At 40.0% G+C, this 16,124-nt stretch overlaps 1 protein-coding gene across 1 annotated transcript in view; it reads right to left on the reverse strand.

The window, feature by feature from the left end:
• Scrg1 (stimulator of chondrogenesis 1) overlaps positions 1-10,944 on the reverse strand; it is a 28,272-nt gene extending 17,328 nt beyond the window's left edge. The window contains exon 1 of the mRNA NM_033499.1: positions 10,905-10,944. The gene's annotated coding sequence lies outside the window, so the exon portion shown is untranslated. The remainder of the gene's footprint in view (positions 1-10,904) is intronic.
• Positions 10,945-16,124: the final 5,180 nt, after the last annotated feature.

The raw sequence follows: 16,124 nt of genomic DNA on the forward strand, positions 1-16,124 counted from the left end.
AATAAACAAGGAGAAGCCTACAGAGAGGAATCGCAAAAATCCCTGAAAGAATTCCAGGAAAACACAATCAAACAGTTGAAGGAATTAAAAATGGAAATAGAAGCAATCAAGAAAGAACACATGGAAACAACCCTGGATATAGAAAACCAAAAGAAGAGACAAGGAGCTGTAGATACAAGCTTCACCAACAGAATACAAGAGATGGAAGAGAGAATCTCAGGAGCAGAAGATTCCATAGAAATCATTGACTCAACTGTCAAAGATAATGTAAAGCGGAAAAAGCTACTGGTCCAAAACATACAGGAAATCCAGGACTCAATGAGAAGATCAAACCTAAGGATAATAGGTATAGAAGAGAGTGAAGACTCCCAGCTCAAAGGACCAGTAAATATCTTCAACAAAATCATAGAAGAAAACTTCCCTAACCTAAAAAGAGAGATACCCATAGGCATACAAGAAGCCTACAGAACTCCAAATAGATTGGACCAGAAAAGAAACACCTCCCGTCACATAATAGTCAAAACACCAAACGCACAAAATAAAGAAAGAATATTAAAAGCAGTAAGGGAAAAAGGTCAAGTAACATATAAAGGCAGACTTATCAGAATCACACCAGACTTTTTGCCAGAAACTATGAAGGCTAGAAGATCCTGGACTGAGGTCATACAGACCCTAAGAGAACACAAATGCCAGCCCAGGTTACTGTATCCTGCAAAACTCTCAATTAACATAGATGGAGAAACCAAGATATTCCATGACAAAACCAAATTTACACAATATCTTTCTACAAATCCAGCACTACAAAGGATAATAAATGGTAAAGCCCAACATAAGGAGGCAAGCTATACCCTAGAAGAAGCAAGAAACTAATCGTCTTGGCAACAAAACAAAGAGAAGAAAAGCACACAAACATAACCATATATCCAAATATGAATATAACAGGAAGCAATAACCACAATTCCTTAATATCTCTCAACATCAATGGCCTCAACTCCCCAATAAAAAGACACAGATTAACAAACTGGATACGCAACGAGGACCCTGCATTCTGCTGCCTACAGGAAACACACCTCAGAGACAAAGACAGACACTACCTCAGAGTGAAAGGCTGGAAAACAACTTTCCAAGCAAATGGTCAGAAGAAGCAAGCTGGAGTAGCCATTCTAATATCAAATAAAATCAATTTTCAACTAAAAGTCATCAAAAAATATAAGGAAGGACACTTCATATTCATCAAAGGAAAAATCCACCAAGATGAACTCTCAATCCTAAATATCTATGCCCCAAATACAAGGGCACCTACATACGTAAAAGAAACCATACTAAAGCTCAAAACACACATTGCACCTCACACAATAATAGTAGGAGATTTCAACACCCCACTCTCATCAATGGACAGATCATGGAAACAGAAATTAAACAGAGACGTAGACAGACTAAGAGAAGTCATGAGCCAAATGGACTTAACAGATATTTATAGAACATTCTATCCTAAAGCAAAAGGATATACCTTCTTCTCAGCTCCTCATGGTACTTTCTCCAAAATTGACCATATAATTGGTCAATAAACGGGCCTCAACAGGTTCAGAAAGATAGAAATAATCCCATGCATGCTATCAGATCACCACTGCCTAAAACTAGTCTTCAATAACAATAAGGGAAGAATGCCCACATATACGTGGAAATTGAACAATGCTCTACTCAATTATAACCTGGTCAAGGAAGAAATAAAGAAAGAAATTAAAGACTTTTTAGAATTTAATGAAAATGAAGGTACAACGTACCCAAACTTATGGGACACAATGAAAGCTGTGCTAAGAGGAAAACTGAGTGCCTGCAGAAAGAAACAGGAAACAGCAAATGTCAGCAGCTTGACAGCACACCTAAAAGCTCTAGAACAAAAAGAAGCAAATACACCCAGGAGGAGTAGAAGGCAGGAAATAATCAAACTCAGAGCTGAAATCAACCAAGTAGAAACAAAAAGGACCATAGAAAGAATCAACAGAACCAAAAGTTGGTTCTTTGAGAAAATCAACAAGATAGATAAACCCTTAGCCAGACTAACGAGAGGACCCAGAGAGTGTGTCCAAATTAACAAAATCAGAAATGAAAAGGGAGACATAACTACAGATTCAGAGGAAATTCAAAAAATCATCAGATCTTACTATAAAAGCCTATATTCAACAAAACTTGAAAATCTGCAGGAAATGGACAACTTCCTAGACAGATACCAGGTACCGAAGTTAAATGAGGAACAGATAAACCAGTTAAACAACCCCATAACTCCTAAGGAAATAGAAGCAGTCATTAAAGGTCTCCCAACCAAAAAGAGCCCAGGTCCAGACGGGTTTAGTGCAGAATTCTATCAGACCTACATAGAAGACCTCATACCAATATTATCCAAACTATTCCACAAAATTGAAACAGATGGATCACTACCGAATACCTTCTACGAAGCCACAATTACTCTTATACCTAAACCACACAAAGACACAACAAAGAAAGAGAACTTCAGACCAATTTCCCTTATGAATATCGACGCAAAAATACTCAATAAAATTCTGGCAAACCGAATTCAAGAGCACATCAAAACAATCATCCACCATGATCAAGTAGGCTTCATTCCAGGCATGCAGGGATGGTTTAATATACGGAAAACCATCAACGTAATCCATTATATAAACAAACTGAAAGAACAAAACCACATGATCATTTCATTAGATGCTGAGAAAGCATTTGACAAAATTCAACACCCCTTCATGATAAAAGTCCTGGTAAGAATAGGAATTCAAGGCCCATACCTGAACATAGTAAAAGCCATATACAGCAAACCAGTTGCTAACATTAAACTAAATGGAGAGAAACTTGAAGCAATCCCACTAAAATCAGGGACTAGACAAGGCTGCCCACTCTCTCCCTACTTATTCAATATAGTTCTTGAAGTTCTAGCCAGAGCAATCAGACAACAAAAGGAGATCAAGGGGATACAGATTGGAAAAGAAGAAGTCAAAATATCACTATTTGCAGATGATATGATAGTATATTTAAGTGATCCCAAAAGTTCCACCAGAGAACTACTAAAGCTGATGAACAACTTCAGCAAAGTGGCTGGGTATAAAATTAACTCAAATAAATCCGTAGCCTTCCTCTACACAAAAAAGAAACAAGCCGAGAAAGAAATTAGGGAAATGACACCCTTCATAATAGACCCAAATAATATAAAGTACCTCGGTGTGACTTTAACCAAGCAAGTAAAAGATTTGTACAATAAGAACTTCAAGACACTGAAGAAAGAAATTGAAGAAGACCTCAGAAGATGGAAAGATCTCCCATGCTCACGGATTGGCAGGATTAATATAGTAAAAATGGCCATTTTACCAAAAGCGATCTACAGATTCAATGCAATCCCCATCAAAATACCAATCCAATTCTTCAAAGAGTTAGACAGAACAATTTGCAAATTCATCTGGAATAACAAAAAACCCAGGATAGCTAAAACTATCCTCAACAATAAAAGGACTTCAGGGGGAATCACTATCCCTGAACTCAAGCAGTATTACAGAGCAATAGTGATAAAAACTGCATGGTATTGGTACAGAGACAGACAGATAGACCAATGGAATAGAATTGAAGACCCAGAAATGAACCCACACACCTATGGTCACTTGATTTTTGACAAAGGAGCCAAAACCATCCAATGGAAAAAGGATAGCATTTTCAGCAAATGGTGCTGATTCAACTTGAGGTCAACATGTAGAAGAATGCAGATCAATCCATGCTTATCACCCTGTACAAAGCTTAAGTCCAAGTGGATCAAGGACCTCCACATCAAACCAGACACACTCAAACTAATAGAAGAAAAACTAGGGAAGCATCTGGAACACATGGGCACTGGAAAAAATTTCCTGAACAAAACACCAATGGCTTATGCTCTAAGATCAAGAATCGACAAATGGGATCTCATAAAACTGCAAAGCTTCTGTAAGGCAAAGGACACTGTGGTTAGGACAAAATGGCAACCAACAGATTGGGAAAAGATCTTTACCAATCCTACAACAGATAGAGGCCTTATATCCAAAATATACAAAGAACTCAAGAAGTTAGACCTCAGGGAGACAAATAACCCTATTAAAAATGGGGTTCAGAGCTAAACAAAGAATTCACAGCTGAGGAATGCTGAATGGCTGAGAAACACCTAAAGAAATGTTCAACATCTTTAGTCATAAGGGAAATGCAAATCAAAACAACCCTGAGATTTCACCTCACACCAGTGAGAATGGCTAAGATCAAAAACTCAGGTGACAGCAGATGCTGGAGAGGATGCAGAGAAAGAGGAACACTCCTCCATTGTTGGTGGGGTTGCAGACTGGTACAACCATTCTGGAAATCAGTCTGGAGGTTCCTCAGAAAATTGGACATTGAACTGCCTGAGGATCCAGCTATACCTCTCTTGGGCATATACCCAAAAGATGCCCCAACATATAAAAAAGACACGTGCTCCACTATGTTCATCGCAGCCTTATTTATAATAGCCAGAAGCTGGAAAGAACCCAGATGCCCTTCAACAGAGGAATGGATACAGAAAATGTGGTACATCTACACAATGGAATATTACTCAGCTATCAAAAACAATGACTTTATGAAATTCGTAGGCAAATGATTGGAACTGGAAAATATCATCCTGAGTGAGGTAACCCAATCACAGAAAAACACACATGCTATGCACTCATTGATAAGTGGCTATTAGCCCAAATGCTTGAATTACCCTAGATGCCTAGAACAAATGAAACTCAAGACGGATGATCAAAATGTGAGTGCTTTACTCCTTCTTTAAAAGGGGAACAAGAATACCCTTGGCAGGGAATAGAGAGGCAAAGATTAAAACAGAGACTGAAGGAACACCCATTCAGAGCCTGCCCCACATGTGGCCCATACATATACAGCCACCCAATTAGACAAGATGGATGAAGCAAAGAAGTGCAGGCTGACAGGAGCCGGATGTAGATCTCTCCTGAGAGACACAGCCAGAATACAGCAAACACAGAGGCGAATGCCAGCAGCAAACCACTGAACTGAGAATAGGACCCCCGTTGAAGGAATCAGAGAAAGAACTGGAAGAGCTTGAAGGGGCTCGAGACCTCATATGTACAACAATGCCAAGCAACCAGAGCTTCCTGGGACTAAGCCACTACCTAAAGACTATACATGGACTGACCCTGGACTCTGACCTCATAGGTAGCAATGAATATCCTAGTAAGAGCACCAGTGGAAGGGGAAGCCCTGGTCCTGCTAATACTGAACCCCCAGTCAACTAGACTGTTGGGGGGAGGATGGCAATGGGGGGAGGATGGGGAGGGGAACACCCATAAGGAAGGGGAGGGGAGAGGGGGATGTTTGCCTGGAAACCGGGAAAGGGAATAACACTCGAAATGTATATAAGAAATACTCAAGTTAATAAAAAAAAAGAGAGAGTAATAAGGAGGGTGGTGGGATGGTGTGCCCAATGTCCTCTTCTGACCTCTGGTCATATACACGGGTAGATGCACATACAAACATTCAAATGGGATAAAGTGAGATCTCTACAGGTCCTTCCCCAAGATAAAATGTGTTTTTACAGTGTTGTTCATTCAACAAATATGAGCCACACATTGCATTGCTTTATCGTCTGATATGAGGTGATATATATGTATATATGATATATATGTATGTATATCTATGTATTTACATTTATATTTATAGAAAAGTATATTATGTTATATATATGTGTGTATATATATAATAAGCACACATGCACATGTGGAGTGGAGTTACCAATGGTAAAGGCTACCCTTATTATTTTCATTTTCTTGAGTTTATCTGGTATTCTTGGTTCTTCCAACAGTTATTGCTATAATGGAAACACTCAAAATATTTGTTCAGTTAATCAGATAAACTAGATTGCTTCTCTTTCCTTCCTTTAACACAATTATACATTATATTATATAAAATAATTTTATAATAGTATTTATATATAAATATATATATAATATATAGTTTTAAACGAAGTTATAATGTTTAGGCTGGGGAGATCCCTCAGCATGTAACAGCTACTGAGTTCAGGTACTCTCTTATAATTTTAAGTCAGATGGGAATAATAAATATGAACTGTATCTCTAATATACAGCTTATATTATTCAACACAGACAATCTGCAGTTAGAGAAAGGATTTGTCTATTTTATTTTAGGAAAATGTCCTAGACATCATGCAACTTTAAGCAGGTGAGATGGGATTATTTTCTAATCAAAATATAAATAACCAAAATTAACAGCATGATCTGGGTATGATTAGTCCACATCTCGAATCTCAGTCCTTGCAAGGCAGAGGAAAATGAGTGACTCACTCAAAGCCAGTTGGGCTATATAGCAAGAGCTGAGCCTGACAGATCTGAGTTCTGTCCCCTAGAGCATGCCAAATAGGAGAGAACTGACTCCCACAGATTCTGTTTGAACCTCCTGCATGCCCACTCTCCCTGAGCACACCCAATCAGTCAGTTAGTCAATTAATCAATCAATCAATCAATGTATATATGAATGTATGTAAAAAAAATTAAAAGCGTGTGTGTGTGTGTGTGTGTGTGTGTGTGTGTGTTTAATCACAAGAGTCAACAGTATCAAGCATCTAACTTTAATCTCTCTCACTAGGTTTCTGTCAAAGGTTTGGGTGCAGGTGGAGGGTGTGGGTGATGGAGGGAAGAAAGAAACATCTCTCTTTAATGCATTTGAAGTTTGTTGTTGTTGTGTGTATACACACACACACACACACACACATACACACACACACACTCACACACGAATATGTATTTAAGACAGGGTCTTACAGTGCAGCCCTGACTGCCCTGGAACTTGCTATGTAGACTAGGCTGGCCGTGAAGTGTCTGCCTATCTCTGCCTCTGAATGCTGAGATCAGAGGTGAGCACCACAGTGCCCAGCATGGGTTTTCTAACTTTCACTCTGAAGCTATGTCCTAAATTATAGCTTAATTTTATCAGCATTCTATAGCTTTTCTATAAGATCTTCTATCTAGCCATTGTGCCCCCCCCCCTTCTCCAACCTCTTCTCATTTCTTCCTTGGATTGCTACAATGTCTTTTGTCTTACCTACTTTTGTTTCTGAGCTCATTTTATGGCTCTTGGCTGCTCAAACTTCCTTTCCATTTGATTGCCCGTATTAGAACGTAATTGCCCTTTCATTTTAAATAATTAAGCTGATTTTTATTTGTTATACATTTTAATTAAAATAGAATTGTATCATCTTTCTTCTTTCCTTTACTCCCTCCCACCCCTCCTATGCCCCACTCCACTTCCAAATTGATAGCATCTTTTTCTTTGAGGACTATTGCTACACAGGAGAGGAAAAATTAGCCTATCCCAGAGATGAGCCCCTTTCTGGTTATCCAGTACAGAATGGTCAGCCCTGAAACCATATACACACAAACAACAAAAACCTACTAAACAGGTTTGTGTGTGTGTGTGTGTGTGTGTGTGTGTGTGTGTGTATGTGTGTGTGTTAATTATATGTTTAAGGACTGAGGAGATGGCTTAGCAGTTAAAACCATTTACTGGAGTTTAATTCCTAGCATCCACCTCAGGCAACTTCCAACTGCTTGTAACTTAGGTTCTGGGAGATTCAGAACCTCTTTTGACCTTTGCAGGTTCATACACAATGTGATACACATAAATTATTAAACACACGCACACACACACACACACACACACACACACACACACACTCCTGTAAAAAAAACAGTTTTAAAAATGACTAAAAGCTACTTATTTTGCATTGAAAATACAGGAAAAACCGAATAAATACCACCTAGCATCTCAGTATAGGGAAGAGAGCAGTTGACATTCCGGCACGTAGACTTTGAGCACTACTGTTCAGTTTGGTGGTGCATACAGAATGGTGTGAATGAGAGGAAGCTGAGCCAGGGGCAAAGGCTTGAAACTTGAACATTTGTGGATTGTGTAGAAGATAAATCAGCAGAAAGGAATTATAAGCCAGGAAGGAAATGGGGAAAGGACAGGGTTGTAAGATGGTGAATCTGGGTTTGGAGGACACGTGAGTGGGAAGCTGAGGAAAACTGGTATTAAATTTGCTATTAACTGAAACATGCTCCTTCAAGTAAACCCATTGTACTCATGCACATAAAATAAATCTTTTCTTAAAAGAGTGCAAAGGTGCTGGAGAGAGTTCCAAGTATGTAAGCGCATTTTTGTATCTTACAGCTCTTACAGAAGACTCAGAAGTTCAGCTCTCAGCACCCATGTCAAGCAACTCACAAACTTCCTGTAACTCTAGGGAATCACACTTGTGGTAACATACACATGTAGAGTGTGTATGCACACACATACACACATGCTTATACACACATGTACACATGCACACATACATACACATACACATGCACACACAATCTTTTTTTAAATTGGAAGGCACCAATTTCGTACAACTTCAAGAATAATATGATGATAATTAAATGTGGATGGTCACTAGATATCGAAGTGAAAATGTCAAGTAGTTGAGGAGTTGAATATACTCTTTAAACGTCAAGGTTGGAAGTAGACATATGAGCCTAATCATGAGGTTTTTTATGGCAGTGATAGCCACTTGTACACTTGGCCATGAGAGAACATAGACTGAGGAGAGGCAAGGAGGAGGACTGCATTGATCCGAGGCTTGGAAGAGGATATGCCAACATCATGAAGGTAAGGCCTGAAGCTTAAAAAGTTTTTAGAAACATCACTCAGGCACCCGATTCAGTGCTTGACTCAAAGAAAAAGCCCGAAAATATTCACTGAAAGAATGAACAAATAAATCTCTGGAAAGGCAGATATGTTGTCATACCATGCCCGTCACGTCTGTGCCACAGCACAGACCTGTGTTTTTGCCCAAGGCTCAGTGTTCAGCGATGGAAATTTCCAGAGCTGGCAAGCACTTAGGGTGGACTTTTTCCTTCCTGACTTTTTTTTTTAACACTTAATAAATTATATGTTGTAAGTGAAGCCTTCTCTTCCTTTCCTTAGGCTCAGATAACAAATGGGCAGTGTCTGGACAGGTTGTCCCCTGGGTATATTTGTCAGTTTTCTCCCCACCAAGAAACACCTACCAAATCCTTGGAGATCATTCAAAACTGTATATTTTTCAAATGCAAACCAGAGTGAGACAACTGATCATTTTGAAGAAAGTTTCTCTACTTTTTTTTTCTATTTTCAGTCATGTGCATACCCTTAAAATTCCTCCTGGAGAATCTGAGTTGCAAGAAATCCCAAGGAAAAACTGTAGGTCTGAAGGAGCATGAGAACCTTTGAGACTGTTTATGCACTGGTTTTCTAAAAGCTTCAATCAGATGATCTTAATATTGCTCCTGATATGATACTGTTTATATCCCAATATTGGTGTTCTTCAACATTTACATAGGCACAACACAAACTGTCAGGAAAAAAACCATCTCTGCAGAAGATGCAAAATTACAAAGAAGGCATTTTCACATTAGCATCACTGAGTTGCTGCTCTGTCGTTTGGAAGGGAATTGCAAAGTTTAGTTCTGTGAGAGTTTTTGGCAGGCTTTTGAATGGCTGGAGTTAAATGGAGACTTAAAAAGAAAAACTAAACTATGTGACGGCCAAAACTAACAAGGTGATGCAGCTTAACTATTCAGACCCTTGTGGTGCAGCAGCCGTGGCTGTAACTGATGCCAGTTCTGGGAACCAGTGTTCAGGGCAGTGGAATAACACAGCGTTGATGAATTAGGCTGAGAGAGCAGTCCATTCTCAGATGTCTGTCAGCAGCTAACGGGAGAGAAGCAAGCCAGCAAAAATCAACGGACAACTCCAGCCCTTCATGTTTGACACTGGAGATTTCAAACTGGGAGTTGGGTGATATTAAAATTGTTACCCTTGCTATGCTCGCTTGGGCACTGAAACACAATCGGTTATTGTTTCCATCTTTTACTTCTCTTATCAACTGTCTTAGAGGGGGTTTTGCTAGGGCAGCCAAGTTCTGAAATGACTATCTCAAGGCAGCATATGTCAAGGAACAGAAATGGCATAGAAAACAGATAACACACATGGCATCCTGAGCCCTCAGGATACCTTTACCCTCGAGGAAGCAGCCGACATAGTCGCTGGAGGTCTGCTTTCAACTTAGTGCAGCGTGCGATGAGGTAATGCTGATAACCTTGTGTCGTTCTAATTTCGTTCTGACCACAAACACTAACTCATCAAAGGAGAAAAGGAGCAACCGCTGGGAGAGCTTTTCATAGACTGTGCAAGTAACCGAGTCAAGGAATCTTAAAAGGAATTTTAAGTCCTGAAGGGAGAGACTTCTCTCCATTCTAGCAAGCACAGACTCTGTGCTGTGTTCCATGGTCAGAACACCAAGTATGAATTCCCTCTTTGTGTCGTGCATTGCTACCAGTTTCTTTTCAGGAATCATAGCTTCTAAAGGCAAAACCATTGGCTTTCTTCGACATTACAATTAGCTTTGTGCAGAGGACCGATCGAGTGATTGTGTGTTTTATCACTCACACATAATTCTGAGGGCTGGGGGTGTGGGACGGGAGCACTGGATGCAGAGTAAATCTGCACATTAAATGAATGACACCAACCAAGCAGCCTCCTCTGGAAAATGTGGCCAATGGTATTCCCAGTCAAGGAGCCACATTTGCTATCCTCTTTTCATCAGGGTCTTTGCTCTGTCCATCCCTTTCAAAGTGCACACACCATTCCTTTAGAGCCTTAAAGGACTCCTCAATCTTTATGTCTTTCCCCTCTCTTCAGCGTGCACATATATTTCTGCTCACCTATGGCAGCAACTTAGAAGACAATAAATGATATAAAATGTTTACATAGAAAAAAATACATACCTTTTTCTTTCTTTTCAGTGTTATTGGCAGGAGAATCTTCTTAAATGCTCCAGCTCACTGGGTTAGTCTGGGCAAAGGAGAGGAGAGGAGGTGCTGGAAGGAGGTTCTTTACAAGTGAAGCTTTGTCTGCCTTGTCTCTCTGCCTGGGATTGACAGTCTCTGCTCCCAGCCAGAAAGGAGGGGAGAAGGGGAGTGGAAGGAGACAGGAGCTGCCTCTCTTGGGCTCTTCCAAAGCAGAATGAACTGAACAGTTTAGTCACAGAGAGAAATAGCTAGTCTATACAAGAACACTCATGATCCAGAGTCTCTAGCAATAAAACTTGAAGCCTTGGGAATTAAAAAAAAACAAAAACAAAAACAAAAAACAAACAAACAAAACAAAACAAAAAAACAAAAAAAAAAGAAAAAAAACACAGAGTGACTGATATATTTTTTAAAATGTGGTATGATGAGATGGGATGGGGTGACTTAGTGGGCCCATGCTGAGGCATCCAACACAATGAGGTACCAGCCATAGTTTAGTATAAAATAAATTTTATTTTGGGGCATGAGAAGGGGGGCAGAGAAGAACAGAGAGAGGAGAGAGAGGGGGGAAAGAGAGAGAGAGAGAGAAAGAGAGAGAGAGAGAGAGAGAGAGAGAGAGAGAGAGAGAGGCCAGTCATGAACAAGAGGAGAGTAAAGGTGAGAGAGAACTAGGAGCAGTGGGGTGGGGTGGGGTGAGGTGGGTGGCAGTCAGAGAAAGGGAGAGGGCCAGACAGTTCTTTTACAGTGAGTCAGGCATATACCTGGCTGTTGCTGGGCAACTGTTGGGCAGAGCCTAGAAGAAATGCTAACAGTGACTTTTACCTGGAGAGAAGTTTGAGGTGGGGGAGAAGGAGAGAAGGAGAGAGATGAGGCAGAAGATATGTTACTTAGGACAAAAACAGAGCATCTCTTGTCCTTTCATAGTGTCCCTCAGCACTTATATAATTTAGGACATTTTGATAAAAGATATTTTCAAATTCATATTTTGTCCTTTACATCTTATCCATTTGATGAAAGCAGAGATAAATAAAAATTATTTTGGGTCTCAAAAAAGGGACAACAGGAGTTCCCTGTATTTTGAACAAATAGTAAAATTCTAGAAAGCCCAACCTCTATTTAACTATCTTTTAGTCAATTTGTTTGTTGAGACATGATCTCACTGTTTAGTCCTGGATGGTCTAGAACTTTCTATGAAGATTATCATGGCCTCTAATTTGCAGAGATAGCCCTGCCTTAGCCTCGTGAGTGCTGAGATTGCAGGCGTATACCACCACCTCCACTGTCCGCTAGGCCTTTAAACTCAGGGGCAACGTCATAGGAACTTGGAGCTTTATAACGAAGTGTGAGTTACTTACGAAGAGAACAGAGGGAAGACATCCATTCCATTATATTAAGAAAAGCACAGTGGTGAGGGATAGAGTAACAACTTTGTGGACGACTAGTAGCTTTGTGTAGCTGAAGAAGCCAGAGATCTGGGAAATGAGATTAGATAGGAAGAAGGTTGGAAGTACCTTAAATAACAAAGATTATGCTCTAGTTTCTTTTCTTTTTTTTTCTTTTCTCTTTTTTTTTTCGGAGCTGGGGACCGAACCCAGGGCCTTGCGCTCGCTATGCAAGCGCTCTACCGCTGAGCTAAATCCCCAACCCCTATGCTCTAGTTTCTATTTCTTTTGCTCGGATAAAATACCCTGACGAAAATCAACTCAGAGGAGAAGGGTTTGTTTTAGTACACCAGTTCAGGTTGTATTTTAAATAAAAAAAATAGTCAAGGCTCAAGGCAGCAGGAACTTCAAATGCTAGTCACATCGCGCCCCCAACCATGTGCAGGAAGTAATGATGTACACATGCTCCCCTGATTGCTCCCCTGTGTTCAACTTGATTTCTCCACTCTTAACAGTTCAAGTCCCTTTGCCTAGGAGTGGCGCCTCCCATGGTAAATCATGTCTCCTTACACACACGCCCACAGACCAACCCAATGTAGAACATCCCTAATTGAGACCTTCATTCTGGAAGATTGTGTCATGTTAACAGTTAAAGCTAAGTATCACCTCATAGTATAAATCCAGGACTTTATCCTGAAAGTTAATGAAAGAAAGAAAGAAAGAAAGAAAGAAAGAAAGAAAGAAAGAAAGAAAGAAAGACTAGAAAATGACTTGCCATTTCAGTGTGAAAGAATTATAGGGTAAGAGGAAACATCATTGAGATGGGCTGGAGGAGCAGAACTGTAACAGTAACCTCTAAGTGGAAACAGGAAGAAGGTAACACTGAATTAGCAGTGAAGGGAAAACTGAATCAGCCCGAGCTGAAAGAAGAGAGCATTAAATTCTCAAAGGCTTGGGCCTTGATGGTCTGTGCTGTCATTCATCTGGAAAAAGAACCCGAAAGGGAGAGCTTTTATTCAAACAGGAAAACAAATATAAAAGTTTTGGCTAGCGTCGGAGTAGGAAGACAGAAATTAGTTACTTGGTAAATGTTGAGTTTAAGGAGCACTTGGGAATGTTTAATTGGCAACTGGTTGTGGAGACCTGGAGCTCAGGAAAAAAAATCTGGCTAGAGAATTCTTGTTTGCTAACTAATCAACTAAATGCCAAGTAATGCCAATTATATGACTTGTAGAGTTTTTCAACTAAGCGACAGTGGAAACATGGCTGTGCCCCCTAAAGCTTACTGTGTATTATGGTATGCATATTATATGTGAGAATATATTTTCCCTTGTTATGACCCTCTGAAACGGCTTCTATTATAGCACTTCTCAATGCTTGAGAGAATATCAGAGATGTTAAATAACTTGCCCAAGGCCCAAGGCCAGGAAAAGATAGGATTCATGGAATTCTAGTGTCTTTGCTTTTCACACTTATGCTAAGGTGCCTCTCAAAACAGATTATAGGGCAAAGAATAGTGCTGCACCAGAGTCTTTGGGACCATCAGCCTCCAAGGGATAGGTAGACAACTGGGAAGAGAAGTAACAAAGGGACATTCAAAGAAGTATTATGAGGGGTTGGGGATTTAGCTTAGTGGTAGAGCGCTTGCCTAGCAAGGGCAAGGCCCTGGGTTCGGTCCCTAGCTCCGAAAAAAAGAAAAAAGAAAAAAAAAAGAAGTATTATGAATAAAACTGTAGGTGAGGTCAATGGAAGAGTACTTTTATAAAAATGAGGGTTCATGGGAGGCTCTCAACAGTAGTTCTGGGGAAGCTATACATGCCCATCCTGGTTAAGACATAGGTCAAGAAAAACAAGATTCTGGTAGACCACCATTTATCTTCTGTGATGCTTAGCTTTGCCAACTTTCCGCAATGTACAATTGTCTTGGAATAAAATATCAATAAGAGTTTGTCTACATTGGGTTAGGCTGTGGGCATATCATTGGCAAGTTGCATAAATTAAATGAACTGATATGGGAAGATGCAGCCCACTGTGGGAGGCACCATCCCCTAGACAGAGGGTCCTAAACTGTATAAGAGCAGAGAAATCAAACAGAGAGCACACAATCAAATGTGTATATGTTCATTTGTCTTTGCTCTTGACTGTGGATGTGGTGGGACTATCTATTACAGCTTCCTGCATTGGCTTCCCCACAACGATGGACTGTAACCTGGAATTGTAAACTAAAATAAATCAATCTCTCTCTCTTCTCTCTCTCTCTCTCTCTCTCTCTCTCTCTCTCTCTCTCTCTCTCCTCCCTCTCTCTCTCCCCCCCTCTCTCTGTTAGTTTCGTCAGGTCTCTCAACATAGTCCTAGCCATTCTGTAAGTAAATCAGACTGGCCTGGAACTCACAGAGATCCAACCACCTCTGCCTCCCAAGTGTTGGGATTAAGGAAGTGCACCACCACACCCAGCCTCTGCTAGTTTGGTCGAAGTGTGTAGAAAATATGAGGACACTGGGAAAATGCTTTCATGGCATCTGACGTGCTATCTGCCGTGATGGCTGTGTAGACATAGTTCGGAAGTGTGGCACTAAGGGTATTCCCACCAGTCAGACCCTTTCCTTTCTCTTTCATGGCCCTTATTGTATTGCTCATTCCGTGTTCTTTGTGTTCAAGTGTCTTCTATATTATACTCTCATATCCAGCCATACCCAAGTGTACAACCTTCTAGGCACTGCTTCCTGCATGCTGGCTTCAAATGGTATGCGCAGTTCTTGGTAATGGTCTCATAGTCTCTGGCTCACATCTGAATCACTTGTGTAAGTGTTTCCCAAGGACACAAATTTGGACCCAGTCTTTCTAGTTCCTTATTAGATTTGTCAAACATTTATTTATTACTAGCTGGGCTTTCTACTAGGCCAGGGGAAAATATTAAACAAATATTGAAAGGCTTGCTTTGACCTCGTTGTCTGTTACACAAAGTTGTCCATTTTGAGAAGCAACTGAATTATAAACCAAGATACGCAACTGAAGAATCTGCACTTGTGAATTTTATTTTGGGGCACAAACCTGGCATGGTAGTACAACTCTCCAATCCTACCTCCGGGGGAAAACAAGGGAGAGGGATATCAGGTTTGAGGCCAGCTTGGATTACACAGTGAGACCCTGTCTCAAAACAAACAAACAAACAAACAAACAAACAAACAAAACCCAAAAAACAAAACAAAACAAAAATAAAACCGAAGAGACTCAAATTTGAAACCAATATTTGTTGTCTTATATAGAGGCCTTTTATTTTCTTTTCTAATGAATTGTTATTCAGACCTTTTATTGAACCTTAATTTATGTTGCCTTAGGGACTGACCAATTGTTTTGGGCCTCCCAAAGTGAAAAATTTTTTTTTATGGCTGTTAATTTCTGTACAGTGCCAACTCAACACAGTAAACGGGGATACTTTTTTCCAAAGTTGACAGCACAGCTAAAGTTTCAAAAAATTCAAATTATATATCTGTATATATATATTCATATTTATATAAAAAGACCAATAATAGCAGTGTGTTATGCACCAACAGCAGCAACAGCTTTTCCAGGTTCTGCAGTCATCTGAACAAAACTGTAGAGACATCCAGCACACTCCATTAAAAAAAAAAAAAGTAAAAAAACAAAACCCGAGAAAACAGCACAGTTCTGTTACTCTTGTGGTACCTGGCACCATTTTTTTTTTAAATTAGCTTCTCAATCATCATCTGGAAAGAAAACATTCTGAGCAACATCATTAAAAACAGCTCTGATAAAGCACGGTCACTACTACGTATCATAAAGCAGGTACAAG

Source organism: Rattus norvegicus, chromosome 16 (genome assembly GCF_036323735.1).
Source record: "Rattus norvegicus strain BN/NHsdMcwi chromosome 16, GRCr8, whole genome shotgun sequence".
NCBI lineage: Eukaryota > Metazoa > Chordata > Mammalia > Rodentia > Muridae > Rattus > Rattus norvegicus.